Raw genomic sequence first — 13215 nt, forward strand, 5'->3', positions numbered from 1 at the left:
TTGCATTTGGTTTGAGAAATGATCCTAGGCCACCTTTATGATTTTGGTACCCACTCTATCCTAAAAAGCCTACCCAAGCATGAGTATAATCCCTAGTTGACCACTTTGAGCCTTTGGACCTTTCTTTGGCAAACACATTACAAGCCATAAGCCATTCTTTTTATTCCTCTATTGAACCATACCCTCCTTGAACTTGAAAATGTAATTCGAGGCTAAAAGCCAAAGTTGGGGGTGGTAAAGATTGATAAAAGTAATTTTGGTGCCATAAAGATGTAGTTATATGCCTAATATGCCTAGACTTTGAAAAGAACCAAATAGAAGAAGAAAGAGTCGAACCAAGGAAAGAATTGCATGAAAGTGCAATAAAAAGAGATAAAAGAAGTTGGGTAAACAAAGGAAATAAAAGGTAGGCTTGATAAAAGAGACAAAACAACGAAGAGTGGTCCATAGTAAAAAAGAAAGATTGAAAAAGTGTGATGTAGACACTCAAGGAAGGGAGTAGCTATGTTGTTCCCAAAATGATATCCTACCCTAACCCAAATTTATGTTACAAGCTTAGAAAGTCCTTCGAGATCTCTAACCACTTACTTTCTTTATAGCAACAATTGAAAATAGAGGAAAGCCTATGATATGACACTTGTTGCATGGAGATTTCTTTTGTAAGGGAGAGAGTTACCCTCTTAAAATTACTTGTTGCATGTTTTATAGGTTGGTGTGAGGAATTTTTTTTCTTATGAGGTTGGCATGTGAAACAAGTTGAGGTAGGTGATTTTGTCACCTTAGTCACCTTCCGGCAATGAGGCAAATGGAGTATAGCTTAGTTGTGGTCAAAAGGGAATCATTTCTAGAGTATTGGTTCTTTGTTACTTAGTCTCTCTTTAACATTCTACGTAGCCTTATATATAGCATTTTATAATGAGGGGTGTAGTGAAATTTGCCTAGCCCATGTGCAATGAGCTACTTGTGGTAGTGACTAAGGTTAAAGTCATTATGATCTTTAAGGTATAAAGTTTGGGCATAAACGATTGTGTCTCATGGTAAGAGGTAGTGTTGATTGAGGATAAGCAATAACTTTAAGTTGGGGGTGTTGATGAGTAGTGATTTTACCACTCATTCGCACTCATCATTCGTACACATTACATTGTTTTGGATGAATAAAAGAGACATAATTATGATTAAATGCACTAATATCCACTCTTTGCAAACATAGAGTTGAAGGGATAGAAGATGTGGATTGGAGCTCAAAGTTATTAAAAAAGGAGTAAGAAAGTGCAGTCTAAGACTTGGAGCAGAAACGGGCCTCATTTACCACGATAGCGGTCTGGCAACTGCAGTTGTGAAAGTCAAGCAAAATTTAAGCAACCGCAGTTGAAGAAGATATTTATGGTTGCATCACCACAGTCGCGCCCAGACCCACGCGATCGCAGCATAGCAGAAAATGGATGTCCAAGGGCAAATCTGGAAATGCACATAGATGATCCCAAATTTTTGGCAAAAATACTCAAACTCTAAGTCACAGATCACATTCCATCTTCCTTTTTTTTAGGTTTTAGTTCTTGGAATTCATAGCCTCCATTTTTGGAGAAGAAAATATTGTATAATTTTTAGGTGAAGAATACATTGGAGACTTTCTAAGTGGAAGTTTAGCTCACTTCCACTGTTGATTTGTGGAAGTACCAATTTTGAAGTAATATTCACTTAAGCTTCAATAAATCATTTCAATGGAGATTATGGGTATATCTTTAATTATTTATCTTATGTATAGCTAGATCTCCCTCTTGGGGTTATGCGTGAATAGGGGTTAAACTGTTTGTGGGTTGTTATTTATTAACTTCTATTTTGTAGTTTGAGTGAAAGGTCCATGCTCTAGAAAACCCAAAGCTATCTTTGAAAGAAGGGTTTTGGGTGAAGTTTAGGAATCCCTATCATCCTCGAAAGAAGGATGTGGAGACCAAAGCAATGATAGAAAATTGTGTGTGTAGTTTGCTAAATTCTCACTATCTTAGACATAAGGGTGAATGTGAGGTTGACTACACCAAGATATCATCCTAGAAATAGGGGTGCCTAGATTTAGGTTGTGGTTACCAACTGTTGAACACACCTATTAGGTACCTGAAATAATCAATGGGTGAAAGTTTGGTGTTTTGTTTAAAGACTAACATCAGAATCTATAACCAAACTTACCCATAATTGACTTGCTAAATTGATGTTGATCGATCACACCCACATATCACTCCCTTAGTAGTGCATAATCCCAAAATCTGTGTATATTTGTTAAAACTCTAATTATTCGTAGCCCCAAGTTTATACTAGAAAAACCCAAAAAAAACATTAATGTATATTCCAATCTCCCCTATTTTTTACCTTCTTGTAACATTGGTTTGGATTTGGCTCGTATTTATTATTTCAAAGTATCTTGATCACCATTCAAATTGTTCCTCGTGGATTCGACCCCGAATCCATAGTTGGGTAAATATATTGACTACGACCGACTTGCACTTAAATTGACGTGTAAGTTGAGTGTTATCACACGTCTTTAGGCGTAGAGATTGGAAGGGTGAACACTTTGAAATACGGTTAGTCCTTAATATGATTGTATAACTGTACATTATGTGGGTATTTTAATTGTGATGAGAGACATATAGAATAGTAAAGTTCAAAATGTAGTTTAATATAGTGGAGCTTTATTTCATCCAATTTATCAGCTTATATCATGACTTGAATATAATGGGAAATCGAATGAGACATCAAGGAATAATAAAAAATGGAAAGTTGCAAACTCAATGAATTCTAAATGGAATAATTGTTTAGATTCCACTAAAAGAAGTGGCTAAATGGTGAGGTATAGTTAGTTGGGTGTTAGTATTTAGAGTAAGTGGATCTCATGAATGATGACCGAACATAAAAGAGTAATACTGTGAATTAATGGGTAGAATCCCTATTAAGGATGGTTAGGAAAGATTAGAGTTGATGTGAAACCTGTGATGCTACAAATATGGGTAGAGAGAAAGTATTTAATAGTACAAACTCGGGCTATGATATCCCGTAAGTAGATATGATACGTGATAGTCGGGGATATATATATATATACGTATTTATAATCTAAGGTTACTGATCAAAGTGAGTGAGACGATTGTTTGTAGCACTTAAAATTTTTTGGCTTTATGTGTGTTTGTGAACTTGACATATGTGATTACCTCCCATGTTGCCTAAAACTACACCTCCAATAAGTATAATGAGGTCTATGTCAAATATAATAACCCAATAGAGGTTGGGGTCAAACCCTCAAGGAATAGGTCGAATATCTCTTACGAATTTGCTGAAGGAGCTGGAAAAATGCAGTAAAGTAAATGGGCGAATTTGATGTGAAAACAGTAAAGTAGTAACAACTCTTGGTTGCTTTGTTGAAATCAATCTGAGATTAATACTAGGAGTTTGTTTCCCCTAGCTTCCTAACTCTCAACTTATCGTGCTCTATTAAACTATATCAATGCTTTGGATGTAGGATTTGACATGCATCACTAATCATCTTTGAACGCCTTTGGCAAATTTCACTCTTCACCTTGTGAGTCTTAGCGTGTTGCCTTACTAACCCTTGTCTTAGAACCTAGTTCAACTATCTACTTTTGGGTTTCAAGTTGATTAGACGAGGGTTGGTAGCCTCGAGTTACTGTCGTGATCCCTTTTTCCTAATCTCAACCTCTCTTGTGAAGATATCTCAAATACAGGTAAGCTCTTGACTTCTGCAGTAGTTAAGAAAGCATACAAATAAAAGAATATCATAGTACATGCATAAAAACTGATCTAGAAAGACCTCACACTTCCTCTACTTTGTTATTCAGCTAGGGTTCCCATAATCCTAGTTAGGTGGTTTAGCCTATCATGTTTGTAAAAAAATCCATTGAATTTGTAAAATAAAGTATATAAATACTTTTACAGTGAATTAATAACAAAATCCAAAAATCTCAAATTAATAATCAAACACAAAATCAAGAACAAAGGATTCCAAGATCAGAAGTCGAATCTTAGAATCAATATATATTTGTGAATGTAAGGAGTGCGTAAACTAATATGAAAACATCAAAAGGATATTTATAGACTATGTCAAAACCCTAAGAATCCTAACCAAAATGAATAAGGACTGGGTTGGTGACCACTTACTGACCTATTTACGGGTCGTAAGTAGTACTTATTCCCCATAAGTGTGTGTCTTAAGTGTCAGAAAAACTTCAGAGTTTCAACATGCTTCAGATATTTACCCACGAAGGCACCTACGATGGTATAAGTGCTTCTTATGCCACATAAGTTCCCCTTTGTAACTATTAAAAAAGTCATCAAACTTTAGAGCCTTGGATCATCCTTTTTCTACTACTTATGTGGCTACTTACTATGGCCGTAAGTGGTATTTACGACCTGTAAGTGGCCTTTTGTCACTGTCAGAGAAAAACTTCAACTTTCAGCTTCTTTGGACTCTTTATCTTGACACTTATGACCCGTAAGTGGCCTTTTGTTACTGTCAGAGAAAAACTTCATCTTTCAGCTTCTCAGGACTCTCTATCCTGAAACTTACGAGGACACTTACGGTGCCGTACGTGGCACTTATGTCCTGTAGGTGGTCTCATTAGTAGTGCCTTTTACATACCTCAACTCTTTTTCTTCTGTTAAGCTCCAAAAATCAAGTTTCCTCCAAAACAAACACAAAAACACATCATATCTAACAAAATGGACCTAAGTACTTGCATATTTTCTAGTTTAAGCATCTAAAGTACCATGAAACCATGACAGATCAACACCCTCAACTTAGAACGTTTGCATATCCTTAGGAAACAATCAAAGAACAAAACATAACACGATAATCAACCAAGAGAAACCTAAGGTACCTACGACAGTGAACTCGGTTTCATCTTAAAAGCACCACCCCTCTTATTTTTAACTTTTCAAAACTGACAGTGTAGATCTATGTTGCCAAATAATGCAATACAAAGGAATCAAGCTATGACATCACATTGGAAAAAAATTATCAAGTGTATATGTAAAACTCACAACCCGAATAGATAAATAGCTAGTAACACAACCCATGTACTCTCACAATAAAGAAGTCCCTCTCTTACAGTATAATCATACTTGTTAATATGGGAACGATAATGAGACATTCACACTCACAAAAGAATTTCCAATCAATGTGCATAGAATACCATTGGCTTGCCCTTATTTTCTTTACCTTAGGTTTTTCAGACAGTAGGACTAGGATCACTATAGGACTTTATTCGGCTTGTAACGTAAGCTTGGGGGCTGATATGGTACATTTGGGAATTAGTGACTAACTCTTCTTGACACTACAATTACATTTGGAGTTGGCTTCGCTACCACAACTTTTCTTTTGTTTCTCCCCTTTTTCTCTCTTTTCCTCTGTTATTGCTTATTCAGGCTGGGTGTAGTTTCTTTTATTCTTTCTTTTCTTTCACTTTTTTTTTAATTTTTGTTTCTCTTTTTTCATTTTTTTTACCACACCAAACCCTACTTTCCTTTCTCTTATTCAAATCCTTTTTCATACCCAATTTTTAACTACCCATCCCTATGATAGCCACCCTCAACTTAGGCGATTTGCCTGAGTTAAGGTGCATAATGTCCAAGGAGGGAACAGAGCCAAAATATATTCATTGTAATTAAACTGGGAAGGTGAAAGGTAAAAAAAAGTAAATAGGTCTATGCAAGCTCAAAATGGGGAACAAGGGGCACTTTTTCACATTTGGATTGTCATTTAGGCTAAGAGTGTACTAAATAAAAAATGGCCTATGATCCTTACCTAACCAACTATCCTACAACCTAGGCAAGACTCACCATACAAGTTCTGGATTAAATGCACAAAGGGAACTGGGTAAGCATTTCTCTCACACAAAGTACAAGGTTGTATTACTAGCTACTACCTATTCAGTTCATGCAAAAGCTAGCTATGACTATTTTTTTCCTAAATCTTAATGCCATAACAAGATTCACAGTGGTCCCACATATAAATATATCACACAGCTCGAAACAAACATTTTTTAGGTGTGTCATTTTTCTCAAAACACTTCAAAACAAACAAAATACGTCAACTGCCCTTAGGTTCCTTATTTTATCCTAGTTTAACATAAACAAAACATAACACATATATGACACAAATACAAAAAGACCTAAACGTATCAGCTCTACTAAGAATAGACTCTAAAAAAAAGATACACGACAACATAAACCCTAAGAGGACATCTAGACCTATATGTGGCCCCATTCCCATCAAATAGACATGCATTATCCCCAATGAATTGGGCAGCTACAAAGAAAGACGGTTAGGAACATACCTGTGGCACCTTAGGTGTGCAGACCTAATGTCAATCACACTAACATAAATTATCATAAATGCAAAAATAACAAGATACCTTGGGTTGCCTCCCAAGCAGTACCTGATTTAACATCGCGGCATGGCATGGGTACCTTGATTACTCAAACTTCATCAAGGTACCCAAATGGTTGGCCTCCAGGGTCATCAATATAGTTTGTTATCGAAACCAGCCTCATGTCAGTCCACTGCTTCATGGTTCTATGAACATTGAATGTGACTTCCTCATCATTCAGCCTGAACTTATGCTCACTTCTTTCCATATCTGCCAATGCTCTACCCATGTTAAAAAATGGTCTTCCAAAATTATGGACGTTTGAAAATCAACTTCCTAGTCAAAGACCATTAAGTCTATCAAAAATATGAAGTTGTCCACCTTTACCAAAACTTCAAATAATATGCCGACAGGATTTTTCACTATATAATCTGCGATGAATAATCGCATTTTTGTTTGTTCGGGAGGTCTCAAACCAACTATTTAAACACTGTCAGTGACATCAAGTTAATGCTTGCACCAAAGTCACTCAAAGCTCTAGAAATTCTAGTTGACCCAATTGTACAAAGAATTATGAAGGCATCGAGGTTACCTTTCTTTTGCACAAGTAATCGAGATGTAATTGCACTATAATGATGCAAACCACCAATATCCTCATTAATGACAGTTCTCTTTTTGTCACTAAATCCTTCATGAACTTTACATAGCCTGGCATCTGCACCAATGCTTCTATAAGAGAAATATTAATAGACAATTCCTTCAATATTGACATGAACTGTTGATACTTCCCTTCTCTCTCTCCTTCTTAAATCTCGGAGGAAAAGGTGCAAGAGGCGACTTCCTTTCTCTTTCCTTTATCCTTCTTAACTTTTTTATTAACACCCTTTAATTTTTTTGATGACTCATCACTAGTCACTAAATTTTTAGGTTCGATATTGGGTGCATCATTAATATCAACAACATCATCCCAAACCTTATCAACTAGAGGCTTAGGGGGATCAATAGTAGCCTTACCACTACAAGTGCTGATGGACAAACAGTGACTGTTATTCTTTAAATTATGCATAATATTACTCAAATGGGTACCTGACTGTCATTGATTCAAAGTGGCTGGTATCTGACCAAATTCCTACTCATGCTGCTTAATTACAGTTGCATGTGATTCCACCTTTTGGCTCAAACTTGAAATATCTGCCTTAATCTCTTAATTCAACTCTCTTGATTCTCTGAACCCTTAACTAGCTTAGTAAGCAATACTTTCATCCTTAAATCAGCATCATAGTTCTCTGGTGGAATATATGCACCACTCTTTATCTTATAATCATTCTTACGCCTTTGGTCACCACTTCTCTCTCTGCTTTAATCCCTATATCTATCCCAATAATAGTTCCGACATTGATTCCCTTGCCTCAAGTACCAAGTGTCTTGAGTAGAACTTTGGAACTTGGCTCGGAAACCCACTATCTCTCTATCTAGATACTTTGCCTCTTCATCCATATTAAAATCGTATGACCTAGGAGATTTAACTTTACACCCAAACATTCACCTTCTCAAAATTCATAATTTCAAATTGCTTCATCAGTATCGCAATCTCCATCCTCAGTTGTAAAACTTCTTGATCCACTATCATCCATGGGTTTTTTCTCATTGAAAGCATCAATAACATAAGTACCAATTAGGGGTATACAAACCGAACCATTAAGTCAAATCGAATCGATGAATCAAACCAAACCGAGGAAAAAAACTGACTTATGGTTTGGTTTGATTGGTTTGGTGTTGGCAAAAAAATCGATCATTCTTGGTTTGGTTTGGTATTAGCAAAAATAAAATCAAACCGTACCCAAACCGAACCGACGTAATACATATATAATTTTAATTTTTTATACGTAAAAAAATACTACTTATAATCTACTTTCTAATTACTTTCATTATTTTTTTATATTCAAAAAATAGCTATATATTTTTGAGCCTTTAGTTATAGTATTTTTCCATTAATAACAAATTAATACAAAGCCCAATATTTATATAAAAACCTAAAACTCTTTAATTGCTTCATTTTTTACATTTGACTTTCCAAGTTTTCAGAGAGTTCTCATTATTTTCTCATCTTACTTTCATCTTACTTTTCTCATTCGTCAAGTTGTGATTTAGGTTTGTTTCTCTCTTTTTTTTTTTATGGAATTATGTTATAATTAATTACTTTATGGAGTTAAGTTTTTAATAAGTTGTCTCAATTCTTTGTTCTTTTGTATGCTCACATTTTATGTGAACGGAACTTTCAGACAAGCTACTGTGACTAGTGACTTAGAAATTGAACTACTTGGGTATCCATATAATATTACTTTGAGAGATAGTAATTTAGACGTCTTAGTAATTTGCCAACTTAATTTTTATTGAAACTAATCTATGGCCATTGTTTTTTTTTTTTTTTTAATCTTTTTAGTGAAAACATTTAATTTTTTTCTTTAATCACATTATCATTGTAAAAAAACTGAGAAAACCAAAACCCCCCAACTAAAACCGAAATAAAAAACCGATTGTATATTGGTTTGATTTGGTTTATAGATTTAGAAAACTGACATTATTGGTTTGGTTATATTTTAATAAAAAATTGGACTAACCCAACCTATGTACACCCCTAGTACCAATGCCTTTTTGTACCTGCTAAGTACGCCACCCACGATTGGTAAGAGGGAGCCGATCTAAGATTTCCAATGCTAGCTCCTAATGCAGGCTCATGAAAACTCCACCAATAATAGTATCTACAATAGATTTGGCATTGATATTTAGGGTTCGATAGAATATTCCTATAAAATTTCTCCCTAAAATTCTGTGATTGGGTACCATCATCAACTTTTTCTTAAACCTCAACCATGGCCTATGTAGTGGTTCAAATTGCAATTGCCTAAAATTATAGATCTTTTTCTTCATCTGCATCATTTTATAAGGCGAGAAAAATTAGTCCAAGAACTGTTTTCACAACTCATTCAAATTAGTAATAAACCCACGAGGTAGTTCCCCTAACCATAATATTGCTTTACTAGTTAGAGAGAATGGGAAAAACCTGACTCTCAAAGCTTCCTGACTCACCCCAGGTATGTTATATGAAGTGTAGATTTCAACAAAATTTATTATGTGTATGTTTTCATCAATAGTCAAAAAACCCTCAAACACACCCTTAAGATTGAGTAGCTTAATTATAGCACTGATAATATCAAACTTCACCCCATGGGAAATTCAGGATGAATGATAGCTCTTGTCTCAATAGGGTCAACATACACTAGATCAACCTCTAAATCATCATAAGCTAGAAAGTATTAAAAATATGGGAGCACTTGAGCTCGATATCTTCTACCTCGATCAAGTTTTTCTCAATGGTTTGCGTTCTGTCACTGTCTCTCCTTTTGAGCTACACGATCCTCATATTTTGTTCTGCTAGTAACTGCACAATGGCTTATTGAACTATCTCCTAAACATATACATAGGTGAGGGAGACAAGTCAACTGTATTATCTTGAAGCCCCTCATAATGAGCTTCACGATCGTGTTTTTCCATCCTACGATTTAGTCGTAGGGTTCTTTAAAGCTCTGTATCTAGTGAGATGAAGGGATTTCCTTGACTCCTAGTACTGGGCATATATCGATGTACACCCTAAGAAAAATCCAATAGCCTCAACAACTGTAATCAATTAATTAATCATTCTATAACCTTATTCCCCAGCAACGACTCCAAAATTTGATATCGCCCAAAACTACACTTCCAAGAAGTATAATCCATTTGATGTCAAATATAGTAACCCAACAAAGGTTGGGGTCGAACCCATATACAATAGGCCAAATATTTATCACGAATTTGCTGAAGGAGCCAAAAAAATATAGAAAAGTAAATGTGGAAATTTGCTGCAAAAATAGTAAAGTAGCAACAAGTCATCATCGCTTTAGTTAAAATCAATCTGCTATAAATACTAGGACTGTGTTCCCCCTGGCTTCCTAACTCTAAAGACTTATTATGCTCAATCTAACTATCTCAATTCTCTGCATGCAGGATCTTACAAGCTATGTATCACTAATCGTCTTGTGAACGCCTTTGGTAAATTTCTCTCTTTGCCTTGTGAGTCTTAGAGTGTCTCCTTACTAGCCTTTGTTTTGGATCCTAGTTCAATTTTCTCCATTTGGATGTTAAGTTTATCAGACGAGCATTGGTAGCCTCGAGTTACTTTCATGATCCCATTTTCCTAATCTCAACCTCTCTTTGAAGATGATCTCAAATACAGGCAAGTTCTTAACTTATACAGTAGTTAAGAAAGCATAAAAACTGAAAAAGATCACAATACATGCATAAACACTAATTTTAAAAGACCTCACACTTCCTCTATTTTTTTATTCAGCCAGGGTTCCCATAATCCTAGTTAGGTGGTTTAGCCTCTCATGTTTGCAAGAAAATCCATTGAATTCGTAAAATAAAGTATATGAATATTCTTACAATGAATTAAGAAAAAAACCCAAAATCTCAAATTAATAATCAAATGTAAAACCAAGAACAAAGGATTTCAAGATCAAAAGTCAAATCTTAGAATCAATATATGTTGTGAATGTAAAGAGTGCATAAACTAATATAGAAACATCAAAAGGGTATTTATAGAATATGTTAAAACCATAAAAATCCTAACCAAAATAAATAAGGAAAACTAAGTTGGTGACCACTTGCGGACCCACTTACGGGCCATAGGTGGTTCTTACGCCCCATAAGTAGGAGTCCTAAGTGTCAGACAAACTTTCAAGTTTTAGCATACTTTAGATCTTTACCCATGAAGGCACTTTTGATGACGTAAGTGCTACATACACCACATAAGTTCCCCTTGGTAACTATCATAAAAGTCAACAATCTTTAGAGCATTAGATCATCTTTCTTCTGCTTCTTACATGGCCGTAAGTTGCACTTACAACCCGTAAGTTTCCTTTTATCACTATCAGAGCAAAACATCTACTTTCTACTTCTCAGGACTCTCTCCCCTACCACTTACAAGACTACTTATAGTGGTCGTAAGTGGAACTTATGGCTCGTATGTGGTCTTTTAAGTGGTGCCTTTTGCACACTTCAACTATTTTTCTTCTTATAAGCTTCAAAAATCTAGTTTTCTACCAAAAAAAAACATAAAGCCACATCATATCTAACAAAAAAAAACCTAAGTACTTACATATTTGTTGGTGTTAAGCATTGAAAGTGCTATGAAACTATGGCACATCAGCCTCCTAGCATAATTTATGACTTAATGACTGCATGGCATTTCATTTGCATTAGGATGATATGTTTGTATCATAGGTTTGGTACCACATTGGTACAAATATGATATATTATGATGGTGGATCTGGTACCATGTTGGTACAAATATAACATATTGTGATGTTGGGTTGGGTACCACATCGGCAAAGAAAATGATGTATTATGATGATGGATTGTGTACCACGCCTGTACAGATATGCCATATTGTGATATGTAATTTGGTACCATGGAGGTTGATGATGAGGTTGAGATGGATAAGAGATGATGTACACATCTTTCATACATGCATTCATTCATATGTTTTGAATATAATTCTATTTTATATGTTGTCTCATATGTGTTCCTATTGTGGTGAATAGGGAATGGGGGTTCAAAATTGTAATTTAGGTCCCTTGTGTAGACCAGGCCAGAGATGAGATTCTATGACATCCTGAGAGGGATGATTATGGTAGAGTGTGATTGGTAGTTTTTATTTTCATGGGATATGGTACGATGATGTCTTATGATAGGGAGTACTGAGAGGACGTGGGTGGAGGTGGATTAAAGAACTGTAGGTACCATACGAATGAGTAAAACTGGGAGGAAAAAGGTATAGGTTAGAATAGGCAGTCCAAGGACAAAGATATATGAAAATACTAAATGATAGGTAGGTCACAAGAATGCTAAAATGACATATTGAGGATCATATAATTAGGGGCTTAGAACGGGAAGTTTACTTGATGTTATGATTGTTCTATACTTATTATTGATATTATTTGTTCCTAACTCTAGTTGCCCAAATGATTCTTACTAATATGAGCAACACAATCTGAAAGAAAGCAATTCCTAATAGGAAGTTTCCCTGTAGAGTGTATATATACTTTTTCTACCTTTCAAGCTTGAAAAACTTATGTCACGTAGTAGATAGACTTGTTCATCTCATGATCCCCACTTCACTCCTATTCCATACTTTTTGACTCACACCTGTGTCCAAGGTTTGACTCAACTCAAGCTTGTTCGCTCAATCAAAGACAATTCAATTCAATCTTAGCCGATCTAAGGTTTCTCCTCTCTCCAGCACCGTAGAAAATTCAGACTTTCTTTTTGATGCTGCAATCTTATAAAAACATAAACTTTGAGGCTCAATAGCTAAATACATGGCAATTGAATCATAAGTCGAGATCATAAAGAGCATACCGCGAGTTGGAAGTGGAATTAATATAATGGATTCAAAAGTATCAAACCTCTCTTGTTTGAAAGAATTGAAACACATCGAAATGGTACCACCCCTACTTAATAATAGAAGGATTTGGAAAAAATATGTAAAATTGTCCCTCCTAAAAAGATTATTCTAGAATAAATAGGCAATAATTAGGAGAGGTGCGCCAGCGGCGAGCTGTACTGGTGCTACTTTGACTATACCTCCACTTAGGGGTATAGCCATGGTGTAGATTATTTTGAGTTCCTATAGAAACAATGCCGATCATTCAACAATAGATCCTACTATTTTTATTCTATATGGATGGTGTGTCTAGGATATCCCTACTCTTTGTCTAGTGCTCTTGTACTAGTTAGGATAGAT

The sequence above is a fragment of the Capsicum annuum genome, chromosome 1 (genome assembly GCF_002878395.1).
Source record: "Capsicum annuum cultivar UCD-10X-F1 chromosome 1, UCD10Xv1.1, whole genome shotgun sequence".
Lineage (NCBI taxonomy): Eukaryota > Viridiplantae > Streptophyta > Magnoliopsida > Solanales > Solanaceae > Capsicum > Capsicum annuum.